Source organism: Calidris pugnax, unplaced genomic scaffold (genome assembly GCF_001431845.1).
Source record: "Calidris pugnax isolate Ruff unplaced genomic scaffold, ASM143184v1 scaffold44, whole genome shotgun sequence".
Taxonomy (NCBI): domain Eukaryota; kingdom Metazoa; phylum Chordata; class Aves; order Charadriiformes; family Scolopacidae; genus Calidris; species Calidris pugnax.
The window spans coordinates 7,984,232-7,998,319 of NW_015094506.1; positions in this window are offsets into that span (position 1 = coordinate 7,984,232).

The following is a 14,088-nucleotide window of genomic DNA, read 5'->3' on the forward strand; positions in this document are numbered from 1 at the left end:
ATTAATAAAGGGTCTTTTTCACATGTTCTGTCTTTTGCAAATTCACCTGGTAGCCAGCCAAACACATGTGATATGACAGGTTTCTGAAGAGATCAATGGGAGAATGATGCCAAAAGGCTATCACTAGATACTAGCACTCCCAAGGGGGTACTGTTTTGGGCGATTTATACATACAGTTCATTCCAGCAGGCACTGAATATGATAAGTACATTTAAGACTAAGGTTCACTCAGTTCTCCTTTCTGACTCTCTGAAAGCCATCACTACCATAAACAATGGGATTTCTGTTTTACAAATTCATGTTTAGCAACATTGACAAAGTACTTTCAAATAAGAGAATTCTTCCAAAGCAACCCTATCCATAGGAGACAGGTGGTCTCCACAACTCTAAACATGCCAAGATCCCATCTGATACTTTCCAGTAAATGCCCACTCCAGTGATGCCAAGGAAACATGTCAAAAAAAAACAACCCTCTCTGGTCATCCTGAGGCCAGTGATGAGATTTGTCCTTTACCAGCTGAAGAAGTGGAAGCTAAGCCAAGAATTCCAACAAATGATGTATTATGTCTCATGGAGTTTTCCATCTCTTGGCTAGTTCTGAGGACCTTAAATCCCTTTTTCAGCTTTCGGCCTCCTGCATCATTGGTCCTAGATAGCTGGTGGCACAGAGCATTTACTGTTCAGAGTCCCTAGAGACCAACTCTCAATAAAGGTTCTTCCTCAAAAAACATTTCCCTCTATGTGGATGCTGTTTGTTAGATAGTGAAGAGCTCACCACAAAGAAAGCAGAATTTAATACCTCTATTTACTAACGAATTTGTTGCATTAAAACATTTTTCTTTTCCATACAATAATAAAGAGGCAAGTGGCAAAGTGGGGCTCTGTCTACTAATCAATACTTTCAAGACATTGGAAAAAGTGAAGAAAAAATCCACATGATCAAAAGAGGAGTTGTTGCCTGTAGCAACAACATGTGGCATTACTAGTTCAAGCCAGGTGTTCATATTTTATTGTGACTGATGTGGAAATGAAAATTGAACTGAAAGGAATTAGAGCAAATCAAATATGTCTTCTGTAGTATTACATGAGACTACCTACACAGAATCAAGGGAGAAGAGAGGAAAAGATGCAAATCCAGTTACCTATAGAGTATCTTTTCTGAAATGGCATTACATGCTATAATTTTTAAAATTTCAGAAAACTGATATACAAAAACTTCTCTAGACAATACTAGTTACTTCTGTAACTGACAAAGAGCACATGTTCTAAAATCTATCCATGCTATTATCAGTGCAAATACATGTTCAGCTACAAAAAATAGGGATATAAAGAAAATTCAGGGCTCGAAATCTGTCGGCCTAGACAATACTGCTTCAGAAAATCCACACTCCATGAAAGACTTGGAAGTTTTGTCATAAGTCCTGCTTGATCCTCCTACTGCTACTCTGCCTTTTCTTCACTGAAATAATTGCCATCCCACACTTGCACCGTCAAGGTAGCTCCATGGCCTCAGCCACTGAAAGGCAAGACAAATCCTGGCAACAAAGTAGTTTGTCGTCAAAAGTGTGAATGGGAAAATCTAGCACAGAAAGAAACAGGGGGAAAGGAAGAGAAGGTAGGCTGGGCATTCATCCTCAATGCTTCCTTCTCTTCACACACCTATGAATGCGTCACCACACTTTAAAAAAAATATGAAAATAATACACCCACAAATTACCAGTACCTCCTCCTTTCTGCATAGAAAATCTTGTCAACAACTGTACAACTTTCTGCCAACTCACAGCCAGTTGTTTGGAACTCCAGCAGCAGACAGATGACAATCAGTCACAACTAGTGAGAGACCTCAGGTCTGTGTTTGTTTGATAGGCCAAGGGACATGTGCCTTGGATGAGATCTGCTTGTGCTCAAGAACCTCTTTCCCCTGTGCTGACAGCTCCCAGCATGAATGGTTCTGCAGACACCTGAGGGCTCATCCAAAATAAACTGTGCCTCAGCACAAGTCACCAATTGCAGCTTGAAAAGTGTTCCTGCCTTGATTATAAACAGTTGACGCTAAACAGGAGAGTCACCTGCACCTTTTCTTTTGTCCTTGCAGTAACCCTTATTTATGATTGCTACACAGAGGACACACAGCATCTACCCAAATTGGGGTCACGGTCTGTCTCCTCAGACTGGACATTCCTTACTTTCAGGCATTCTCAAAAATAGCACCATTCACCACTACAATGAATAAAGGAAGCTTTTCATTTCTTGAAGGATGGCCAAAATTACCACAAGCTAACCATAAACTTTATCATATGAAGATAATTAAGTGATATTAATAGATAAGGCTGCTTCTGTACAGGCTAAAAAATAGGAAAGGGACAGGGTGCAAAGTTTCAGCAAGCTAACTTCAGCAGCTGTTCACCTTTTTCCTCCTGCATTTTAGAAGTGAGGAATATCCCCACTTTTAAGATTATTTTAACTTATTTAATAAGTCTTTTATAATGAAGTGGCTCTGATTAATATGTTGCTCTCTGATCACTCAGTTTCTTAACAGGATAAAATTTGATCAACAATCCTATGTTGTCCCCTGATGAAATCCAATATGCTGTCTTTATCACTCACATATTTAAAGTGAAGCATCATGAAAGGGTAAAATGACCATGGGACAATCTGTCCTAAGGGGGGAAATTCCTCCCTGATGGCAGGCAGTTAATAGTTAGCCAAGATGCTCTAGCAAAAGCATATATGTTATTAACAAGATAGAAACTTACAGCTGTCTGGGTGCACAAGGAGAGCTGAGCATATGTGGAATCAGCTACAATATCAGATACCGGGAACTTGGTCTACTTCCCTCTAGCTGACTTCAACTGAAATTAAAAAAGTATTTTTCTATAAATAAATTCTGGTTATTCCACATTAGATTCTCTCTCGTTATTTTAAATTTTAATTAAGGCACTGATATTATGTGCTCTTTTTTCTCCCCTCCTGCTAGGGGTTACAAGTTTAAAAGTTCTTAGAGGAATCACAGCTTTAAATTAAATATGTTAGTACAGTATTAGCTGATAAGAAGTTCTCCTAGAGGCCTCAGAGTAAATAGATACTTTATTCTTTCCATTTTTTCCTCTTGACATTTTGATGTTATACAGTATGATAGTGATTGAGTTAATAAGAGTTAGCTTTCGTTTATATAAATATTTGGAGAGATAAAAATATTATGAAATGTTGATCTATTCCAGTAAATGAATGCACTGTCCTTTCATTAATATGCAGTTCTTTTAAACTAGATGTCAAAGGTGATTAGTGAAGTATTATTAATAAATAAATATTGGGATATTTTTATATGGGCTTTTGAATTGCTAAAATATCCACAGTAAGTAAATTAATTCTTCAAACATTTAAATCTCTGCTTGTTTTTCATACGGTGTCTGGTGTCAAACAAAAAGAAAGATATTTAAAAGGTCTCATTCAATCACTTACAAGAAACCATTTCTTTCAGGATTGGAGAGGAAATGTAGTCTAGGCATCACATGACTAGGCAGTGTAAGCTATTGGAGGTGCAGAAGGAGCTTCTGCTAATACTATTTGGCAAGCAAAAGTCACTGTTAGGCTTTTAAACCCTCAGTTCTGTACTTTCTTGTTCTAGAGGAGAACCTACTGTGCTCTGAAGCACTGCAGGCAAATGACTGCTCTCACTGTTTATTGAGAGGGAGCTACAGAGCATGCACAGGACCCCAGACAAGTACCCAGAGCAAAGTGAAGGTGAACTGCACCATCCTGCCCCAGACTGCCCAGGGAACAGGGGGACATCAAACACTTAGCAGCTGATGGAAAGCTCATTACACCTGCCTATACAATCCAAGAGTAGAGAGAAATCAGATTTGACCATGAGGAATCGCTCAGAACTCAGTTTGGAAGAAGCTGCCTTCTTCCTTCTGCAAGAAGGACACTTGTACATCAGGGTGAAGCCAGACTGCTCCATGAGGAAGATGAGCTGGGAGCTGAGGGTAGCCTCACTGACAGGATGTATCAGTCCCACAGTACCTGAATGGGGCCAGGGTGCTGATAGCAACAGGCCCAGAGGAGGCAATGTGCTCAATCAGGACCAGGGGACATTGAGGGATAAGCCAAGAGGAGCAGGAAGAGATAGGGCCAGATAGAAGACTGAAGACACACTACCTGCAGCATCAGCCTGAGGTCCACTCAGGAGGCAGAGCAGAAGCAGGACTGAAGATAATGCAGGCTACAGCAGTCCACCTGGGAAAAATCCACCAGTGAGCCAGGACATGGGAAAACAGCACCAAGCACACCTCCAAGCACAGGCCAGGACTAGGGGCCCCAGCTTGATCTTAAATAGCATCCTGAGCCCATGGGCAGGGTGTGTGGGAGGCCCCATGTGAGGCTGATCAGGGCTGTTAAAGCTTATTAGTGTCCTGACATAGAGCTGCTCTCAAAACATTTTTTGGCTCTTCCTTGTTCCTTACTGGGGAATTTGGACACATGATGAACACAGTTATGGTCATTTGTGACAGGCAAGAGGAGCAGCAGCAGAACTAGCCTCCTAATGTCTAACTTGCACTGAAAAAACTGAGATATTAAAAAGTTGATGTCACAAGTTCAGCTGAAGAATACTCACCACAGAGGGGTTGGAAGGGACTTTTGGTGATCATATAGTCCAACCCCCCTGCCAAAGCAAGTTCACCTGGAGCAGGCTGAACAGGAATGCATCCAGGCAGGTTTTTAATATCCCCAGAGAAGGAGACTCCACAACCTCTCTGGGCAGTCTGTTCCAGTGCTCTGTTACCCTCAAAGTAAAAAAGTTTTTCCTTACGTTCAGACCTCTTAGCCATGGATGCGCAAAAAAAGCACAACATATTAACTGCCATAATTAGCAGTAACAAGCAAGTAAGCAGGCAGTGCCCATGTAGTTGGGGCTAAGATACACAGGGGTGAAACAGAGGAGAGTGAGGGAGACCACAGACAACTGGGCAGAGGATCCTTATTTCATGTACTAGGGCTGAGGTCAGACAGATCTTGACTTCCACCTAGAAAACAGTTGGAGAGGAGAGAAAAAGAAAACAGGAGAGAAAGAGATCTGAAGGCCTGAAAGAGAAGTGAGGTGGTTACAGAGGAAGTTGAGGGCATGTTAAACAATAGATCTTGGGAGAATTAGAGGATTTAGTATATTTTCCTTTCTTTCCTAAACTTCAGATTACATCATTGCATTCTGAAAACAGATTACTTCCCTTTTTGGAAGAAAAAAATAAATGCAATATAAAGTTTATTAAATTTAAATAACACAAATCACGAAATGCAAAGGTTACTTATCTTCTAGAAGTATTGTTCGGCTCACTCTGAAGAAGAGCTTCATTTATCAAAGCCTATTCTGAATACCCTTTGGGTCATATCCCAAAATAAGAATAATTTGCATTGGCAGATCCCTCATTTATCTCAAATCTCACTTGGCAGATACATTTCATGTTCCCAGCTCATCCCACAACAGAAAAGGTATAAACAAAAACACCTTATCTAGAGAATAGTGATAGAGTGATAGTGATGCATGGGAAATTTGTTTAGTTCTGTTTCTTGTCTATGGTGACATCTCCTACCAAACCTTCACAAGGAAGGGAATCTTACAAATTTTAGGCTTTAATTGTTCCTCTAAATAGGTGTAGGATGAAATAATTTATGTGGAAAAGGGCAAAAATCAGTTCAAAGCATGGCCGTTCACCTACTCAGCAGGATAAACCATTGTTCCTCCCTCTGTCGTAGCTCCTCACAATTATGGAGCCTAATTAGAGGTTTCTATCCTTTCCATCAAGGTTTCCTCAAAATTGCATCAGGTCACTGGGGGATGGTGGCTATAACTCTCTGAATTTACAAGCCTTCCCCTAAAACTTATTTCCCCTGAGCCATGGAGTTGCCCACCACAAGGATGAGCCATGCTCATACAGGAGACAGCCATTTTTCAGCTGCTGACCCATGGTGGAATAAGCTTCACTAGCCCATTTTAGCCATATTTGCATTTCTTGGACATAGAAACAGATTGCCACAGTGGAAAATGGGGAAAGGAAGGTGTTACTATTACAGAAATACTGTCTAGGAAGTTCTTCAGAGCAAAGGCTGGACTGAGCAGCCAGCCATGGTGTTAACTCTTTTGACTGGCAGGAACTAGCAGAGAAATGGGCTCCAGAAGGAACCAGGAACCCTCCTACCAACCACTTTGATATAGAGAACTACTTAGCAATAACATCCCCAGCCCATGAGAACCATCCACACTGTGGCATGGAGAATGAAGTTCCAGTTTCCGATCTATTAAATTTAAGTAAAAAGTTAGAACTAGACAGCACAAATGGTCGATAACCAGGAAGCTGCTGTCCTGGTTATCATGTCGACTACAGCTGAGTCTTAGTTGCAGCAAACTTAGACATGAATTTTTTTCTAGCTGAAGCAAATGTGTGTGCCTATGTGCAAGTGTTGCTACTTCTACTCAAAGGAAACAGAATCTGTACATGGGATTAGCAAAGAAATTAGTGTCACTCGCAACTGAGAGGTAAAATCTGTGCCCTATTCTTTTTCCAGTAGTCTTCCCCCCTTAATATCTGCTGATGATAAACACAGAAGTAGAATTTGATGGCAACATCAAAGGCACCAAATACTGAAGTAATAGTATGATTAGTAAGTACAACTGATGCTGTTCTAACATTATTAAACTGATGACTTCCAATGTGTAATGCATGCTGTCAGAAAGTCATACTCATGTAAACACAACAAAAGGGATTCCTTCCTGGATGCATGAAAATTACCCAGAAAGTAGCGAATGATTCTGTATTTCAGATTGTTTCTTATTAATGTGCAGCCAATAAATGTACATCCTGCCAAATAAAAGATTCATAGAAAGGAAAAAAAAAAAAAACGAGTAGCAACATCAGATTTTAAAAAAAGAAAATCTATATTTCCTGGATATGTGACATCAACCTGGAAATGTACAGAGACCCTGGAACTGCATTCTTTTTTCTGCACATCCAATTCATTCCAGAGAGGGCCAAGCAAGGGTATGCTTAGCTCTTACTTGGAATTTAGTCCAAGAAAGATAACTCAAAATTAGAAAATGTGAGGGAACTGCTATTTTCCCAGTGATGGAATTGCTATTCAATTAGGTGATGAACTGTAACCTTGAACTATGCAAGACCTCAATGTCACTGCTATAGCATGATTCTCTCTATATTAAAAAATGTTTACTTGAAGAAACATCAATTTTTTAATCTTTTAGAAAAATTTGACATAGCATAACTTAGTCGTGTTGTAAAGTTGATCTAAAAGTGAAATTTACCAAACATATGCCTCTCATCTGACATTAAAGATTATACAAAAATAAATTGCCTGAGAAAAAAGATAAGTAATAAATATCAGAGACTGTAAATAAGCAGCAGAACAGAAAAATATAACTGAAGCTGAAAATGTTAGTATTTCAACTTACAACTCAAAGAACTATATTTTTTATGCTTCATACTTTCTAAATCTCTTTTAAAACTAGCATAGTTGATACTCATTTTATCAGTTTAATCATTAACTTGTTGCTTAACCTGTCTTGTTTCTTGTTACTTAGGTCTTTAAAAGTCAACAGATAATAATATGAAATAAATAAAACCTTTGTCACTCATTCCTACATCAAGTTTTACGTAACTCTCCTAAGTATGAGTTGCAACAGAAACCTTTGAACAGCATGCCAGTAAAATGGACTGTATTGCAAAGAAGCTGATAAAGTCTTGTTTGGAATATTGTCAGTTTATTCCAGGAATTTAAACTGTAATTAACCAGATACTTTAGGCTTCTTGATTATAATAAATCTCTGTTCTGTAAATATACTGCTCCTCATTTCTTCAACTGGAATCTATAGTGTACCGGATACAGCCCTTTCTCCTTCTCGAGATTGCCAGTAAAAGTGGGCAGAAACATGATGTTTTCTGTAACAGGATTGTCAGCCAGCAGGTGCTAAAATGAAATGAGACCTTGAGTGCCTTTACACCCGACCTTGGATTACTTCAAGGCAACAACTGAGGTGTGAAACAGCACTGTTTTCCTGTACCCACCCTTGATTGCTCCACTTGATAATCACAATTGAACAGTATTTTAGCACTCTACTTCCTAGTCCAGAGTTTTAGAAATTAATTAAAAATTTGGGGTGCCTCCATTTTGTGCCTTCAGATGGATATTCATGCACTTCCTGCCAAAAAATTAGCTGTTCCTTAATGCAGTAGGGGGGAGGAAGGCAGGGGGAAGATAAAAGTCATTAAAAGTAGGTGTGTAATTGCAGGGCTCTGCTCTCATTGGGATCATGGAGACATAGCTCATATTACTGGAGTGCTGCCTTGGATGGACATAGGCTCTTTAGGAAGGACAGACCAGGTCAGCAAGGAGGTGGAATTGCCCTGTACATGACAGCAGCAAGCATGCATAAAGCAATGCCTTGGGATGGAGGTTGAGCCAGCTGAGAATTTACAGGTCAGAATTAGGGGCAGACCAATGAGGGCAATTTTGAGGTGGGTGTCTTTTACAGACTGTCTGAAGAGGAAGAAGTAGATGGGACCTTCTTTGGAAAACTTGAAGAAGTCTCGTGTGCAGTGCATGGTTCTCATGAGGGTCTTTAACCACCCCAATATCCTTCGGAGGGACAACACAGCAGGGACAAGCAATCCAGGTAGTTTCTGGAGATAACTGGTAACTGATTATAACTGATAAGTGATTGAGTTAAAGAGAGGTCATGCTCTTCTGGACCTGATTCTTTAGAAAAAGGAAGAACTGCTTGGGAGCATTATGGTCATCGGCAGCTTTGGTTGCAGTGACAATGGATAGTGAAGTTTAAGATTTGAAGAGGCAGAAACAAGGCAAAACTCAAGATCAGGACCCTGCAGTAGGAAAGCATACGTTGATCTGTTGAGGACTTGCTTGGGAGAATCTCATGAAATATGGCCCTGGAGAGAAGAGAGGCCCAGAAGAGCTAACTAGCATTCAGAAATCATCTCAAAGCTGAAGAACAGTCCATCCTGGACAGCAGGAAATCAAGCAAAGGCATCAAGAGGCCCACATGGATGAACTGGGCAATGAAGGACATAGAGAAAGCCAAGGTGTTCAATGCCTTCTTTGCCTCAGTCTTCACTAGTAAGAACAGACTCCAGTAATCCCAAGTTCCTGAGACCGATGTGAAAGACCAGAGCAAGAAAGACTTACCCTCCATGGAGGAGAATTGACTTAGGCAACATCTAAACAGATTGGATGTGTGCAGGTCTATGGGCCCTGATGGGATGTACCACGAGTGCTGAAGGAGTTGCAAATGTCACTGTGAGGCCACTTTCAATTGTCTTTGAAGGGTAATACTGACTCGGAGAGGTTCTGATGATTAGAAAAAAAAAAAAGCAAATGTCACTCTATCTTTAAGAAGTAGACAATGAACCTGATAGCCTTCTACAATAAGAAGGCTGGCTCAGTTAACAAGGGGAGAGCTTGACTTTAGCAAGGCTTTCAGCACTGTCTACCGTAACAACTTCATTGACAAAACAATGAACTACATATTAGATAAGCACACAGTGATCTGGATTTAAAACTGGCTAAACTGCTGGTCTTAAAGGTTTGGGATCAGCAGCATGAAGCCCAGCTAGAGGCAGTAATCTGTGGTATACCCTCAGGATCAATACTGCGACCAATATACTTTCATTAATAACCTGCATGATGTGACAGAGCACATCTTCAACAGCTTTGCAGATGATACAGAACTGGGAGGAGTGATTGCTGATACACCAGCTCATTGTCCTGCCCTTCAGAGTGCCTTGACAGGTTGGAGAAACAGCCCAACAGGAGTCTCATGAACTTCAACAAAGGGAAATTCAAGTCCTGCACCTGGGAAGGAATAACATCACACACCAGTAGACACTGATGGGCTGGAAAGCAGCTTAGCAGAGAAAGCCCTGGACAACAAGCTATCTGCCTTCATGGCTAAAAAAGGCCAATGGCTTCTTTGGCTGTATTAGGAAGAATATTGCTAAAAGGTCAAGGGAGGTGATCCTTCCCCCTTGTGCAGCCCTGGTGAGGTGCATCTGGGCTTCTGAGTTCAGTTCTGGGCTCCCCAGTGCAAGTAGGACGTAGACTTACTGGAGTGAGTCCAGCAAAAAGCCACAAAGATGTTTAAGGAGTGGAAGCATCTGTCGTGAGGAGATGCTGAGAGAGCTGGAACTGTTCGATCTGGAGAAAGCTCAAAGGGGATCTTATCAATGCACATGAATAGCTTATGAGGGGAAGTAAAAAAAAAAATTGAGCTAGACTCTTCTCAGTGATATCCAGTGACAGGACAAGATGCAGAAGGTATCAACTGAAATATAGGAAAAAGTATTTAAACATATGTAAAAACTTTTTCCACTGTGAGAGTGGTTGAACACTGGACTAGGTTGCCCAGAGAGACTGTGGAGTTTTCCCATTTGGACATAATCAAAACTCAGCTGTACATAGTCCTGGACAACTGGCTCTAGCTGACCTTACTTTAAGCAGTGAACTACATGATCTCCAAAGGTCCCTTTCAACGTCAACTATTCTGTGATGATCTAAGAAGTGATGTGTTGTGGAATAACCAAATTAACCTGGGCACCTTTCACTAAAACACTAGCTGAAGAAATCTAGCCAAAAGAAAATGTAGCATCACTAAATAAATTAAAATATTAAGCCTACTCACACTTTGGGGAACATACCAGCTGTGGAAACAAGCTCTGCACAAGTCTGGCAGATTTTAGTTACTCATCCTTAGCTATTTCATAGTTTCTTTGGGGGTGAAGCACTAATGAAAATATTACTGAAGGAAACACTGTGTTCCGTAGAAGGATTTGTATCAACTGTTCTTGATGAAGAAATTTGCATGTGTGGTGTGTTGGTTAGAGGGTTTGCTGACCTTCAGCTGTTGCAGTTATTTGACGGCTCAAGGAAACATACTGTGATTGTTTTTCAAACTAACATATGTCTGTGTCCTCTAAAACCAATCCCAAACATTGTAACAAACCAGAGAACAACCTGTCAGCCAACTTCTCCTACGTGAGTTTTTTTTGAAGAGGCAGATCCTTTTTTTAAACTTTGGGGAAGTCTTTCCCAATAATTGGCATGAGTCAGAGCCGTATCTTCTCTGAAAGACATAAAATTGCCCAAGAACAACTACTAGCTAATCCTCCTGCCTGAGCCATGGCATGAGAGAGCCAGCAGGCTGGTGGGTTTTGGGCCTGCCCTTATCCTTGCCTTATGCATGCTGCAATTTGTAGGGACCCTGCAGTGTTAAGTAGGAGAAGAGCCACCAGAACCAGCTGAAGTCATTCAAGTCAGCCAGATAAAAAATATGTCCTCTGGCTCCATGTGTGGAGAGGGGCTAGGTGCAGAGGGGTTAATGGGCCAAAGGTACAACTCAAGAGCACTGAAGGATGGAACCACGGGGAGCACTGCAGAGAATGGGTGCTCGGCTCCGCATGCAGCTTCAGAGACAGAAGGAGTTATCTGTGGGCTGCTCCTTGTCATAAGCAGATATAACAGCAGAGACTGTTTTTTAGCAGCTCACAGCTTTTAATGAAACTGGGGTAGAGGTGCTTGCTTGGAGGAGGGAGATCTTATAATAGCCTTCCAGTACCTGAAGGAGGCCTACAGAAGAGATGGGGAGGGACTCTGTATCAGGGAGTGTAGTGATAGGACAAGGAGTAATGGTTTTAAACTGGAAGAGCGTAGATTTAGATTAGATATCAGGAAGAAATTCTTTACTGTGAGGGTGGTGAGGCACTGGAACAGGTTGCCCAGGGAAGTTATGGATGCCCCATCCCTGAAAGTGTTCAAGGTCAGACTGGATGGGGGCAACCTGGTCTTGTGGGAGGTGTCCCTGCCCACGGCAGGGGGTTTGGAACAAGATGATCTTATAGTCCCTTCCAACCCAAACCATTCTATGAGTCTATGAAGTACTAAAAGTGTGGATGAGGGATGCAGAAAAAGACTTGGAAACCAGCTGCTTCTCATGCTCTGACAGTTCCTGTAACCAATGCAGCCAGCAAGGGCAGGGGACAGAGATCCCTGCAGTTTCTGCAGTTTCCCTCCCAGCTTCATCAGCGACTTTGCCCTCCAGCTCTCTCCAAGTGTGACGTTTCCCTTTGTGCCCTGGCAGGGCAGAAGGTGCAGAGCCAGCCAGCATGGCCTTGACCTTTGGCCAGCCAGGGAAGTTCCTCAGCTACCCGCCATGGCCTAGCCACTCCATCTACTGGTGTGAGCAGGGACCTCGGCACAAAATGTCCCTATTTCTAGAAAAAAAACAAAACAAGAACCCCAAAACTCCCAAACCAATTAGAAAATAGGGAATTTACTAAAAAGCAAACCCTTTCTATTATTGACTCTATGTTGCCCTGGGGCCTTGCATACCATTCCATGAGTCCAGAGAAGCCATACATGAAAAGAAAAAAATACAGAGTAAAGATAAGGGTCCACTGCAACAGTAGCTCTTTTCTGTACTGTGCCCAAAGCATTGTAACAGGTAAACCTGCAGCCAGTACAGAGCAATGGGAAACTGTAGGACAGAGGATAATCCCTTGCTGAGGAAAACCTACCTGGGTTATGCCCAGCTGCCTCTGCCTGTCCCATGCAGCAGCATTATTTTACAGGAGAAACATTACACCCATGCATGCTGTCTGTCCTTCACTTGTTTCTGTCCTTACCATTAACATCTTTCATGTCTAAATTCGAGTTTCACGTTATTATTATGATTTTCCCTATGCCCACCATGAATCAGCAGGGACTTCCATCCTCTTCCATCCAACTGCAGATTTCTACCAGTGCAAACTACAGAACTGATCACTGTCAGGAAATAAGTTGGGTCTCTCAGGACGTGCAGGTGTCTTTCTTTTGATTATGCATGGGAGGGGACAGGGAACAAGCAGATGGGCTCAAAGTCCCCTCCTTAAAACAAGAGAAAGTCCCATTCAACTTATCTTGATCATGACATCAGCAAGTTTCTCTGACTAATTCCCTTGCTATTTGTTACGGCTATGCCCAGCAGAGAAAAAGCACCTGGCGTGGTGCTCCTGATGATGACTGGCAGCTCCTGAGAGCGGAGCTATCTTTGTCGGGTACCTTAAATATTTCCTGGTTTACAAAAGTTGTCTGCCTGAGGTTAGTTTGTGAAACACCCCTGGCCAACAACAACTCTGAGCCAACGGAGATTTATTTTTCATGAGTTCCAGTGTTCTCATAACACCTATTTAACAAAACAGCCATGACCTGCTCAAAGGAACTCTGAATTTGTCATGCAGGTAGAACTAAGCCTAAAAAAAGGAGCAAAGGAGTTGCCAAAAGTTTGTACACCGAAAGTCTGAACACTGACTTTATTGAGCAGATAAATATGGCTATACATAAACAAATGTAGTCTGATTACTGCTGCAGATATCCAATACACTAATTAAATGAGGGGGAGAAACAGCTTAAACGACTCAAGCTTTTTTTTGTGATAGAGACTTAAAATATCCAAATGGTATGCTTTTGCAGAAAAATGTGTGGGCTTTCATTATGTTATTTTTAAAGATAGGTCAGCACAAAGAAGTACAATCTTACTACATTTCTTACATAAATTTCTTTCTTTACTTATGTAATTTTGCATATAGAAGAGCTGTAAAAATGATAAGCAGTATAAACACTAAAACTGAAAAAGGTTGAGATAAAAAAAGGGACATTTTTTCCTGTCACAGCTAAACATTGTTATCAAATGGGAGTTAAGAAATAACTGATATCAGTATGTGAGCAATTAAAAGCATTTTTACAAAGAAGCATGCCAGACTATCTTCTGCATATACATACAGAGCTGCAGTAGTGTCCGTAGTGTGATCTCACTAGTAGAGTTATCTAATCCAACATAAGGATTTGGATGGCATAAGAACGAGGAGTTTTTAATCTCTGCATTTATTTATTCCTGATTTCATGAGAATTAAGGTTTGAAATGAGACATGAGTGAACTCCCTGAACCTCGGGATGGTGCAGAATATCAAGAATATCTTGAACCATCTGATAGGCTTTTAACTCAAAAATCTAGAGAACTCCAAGTTCTGT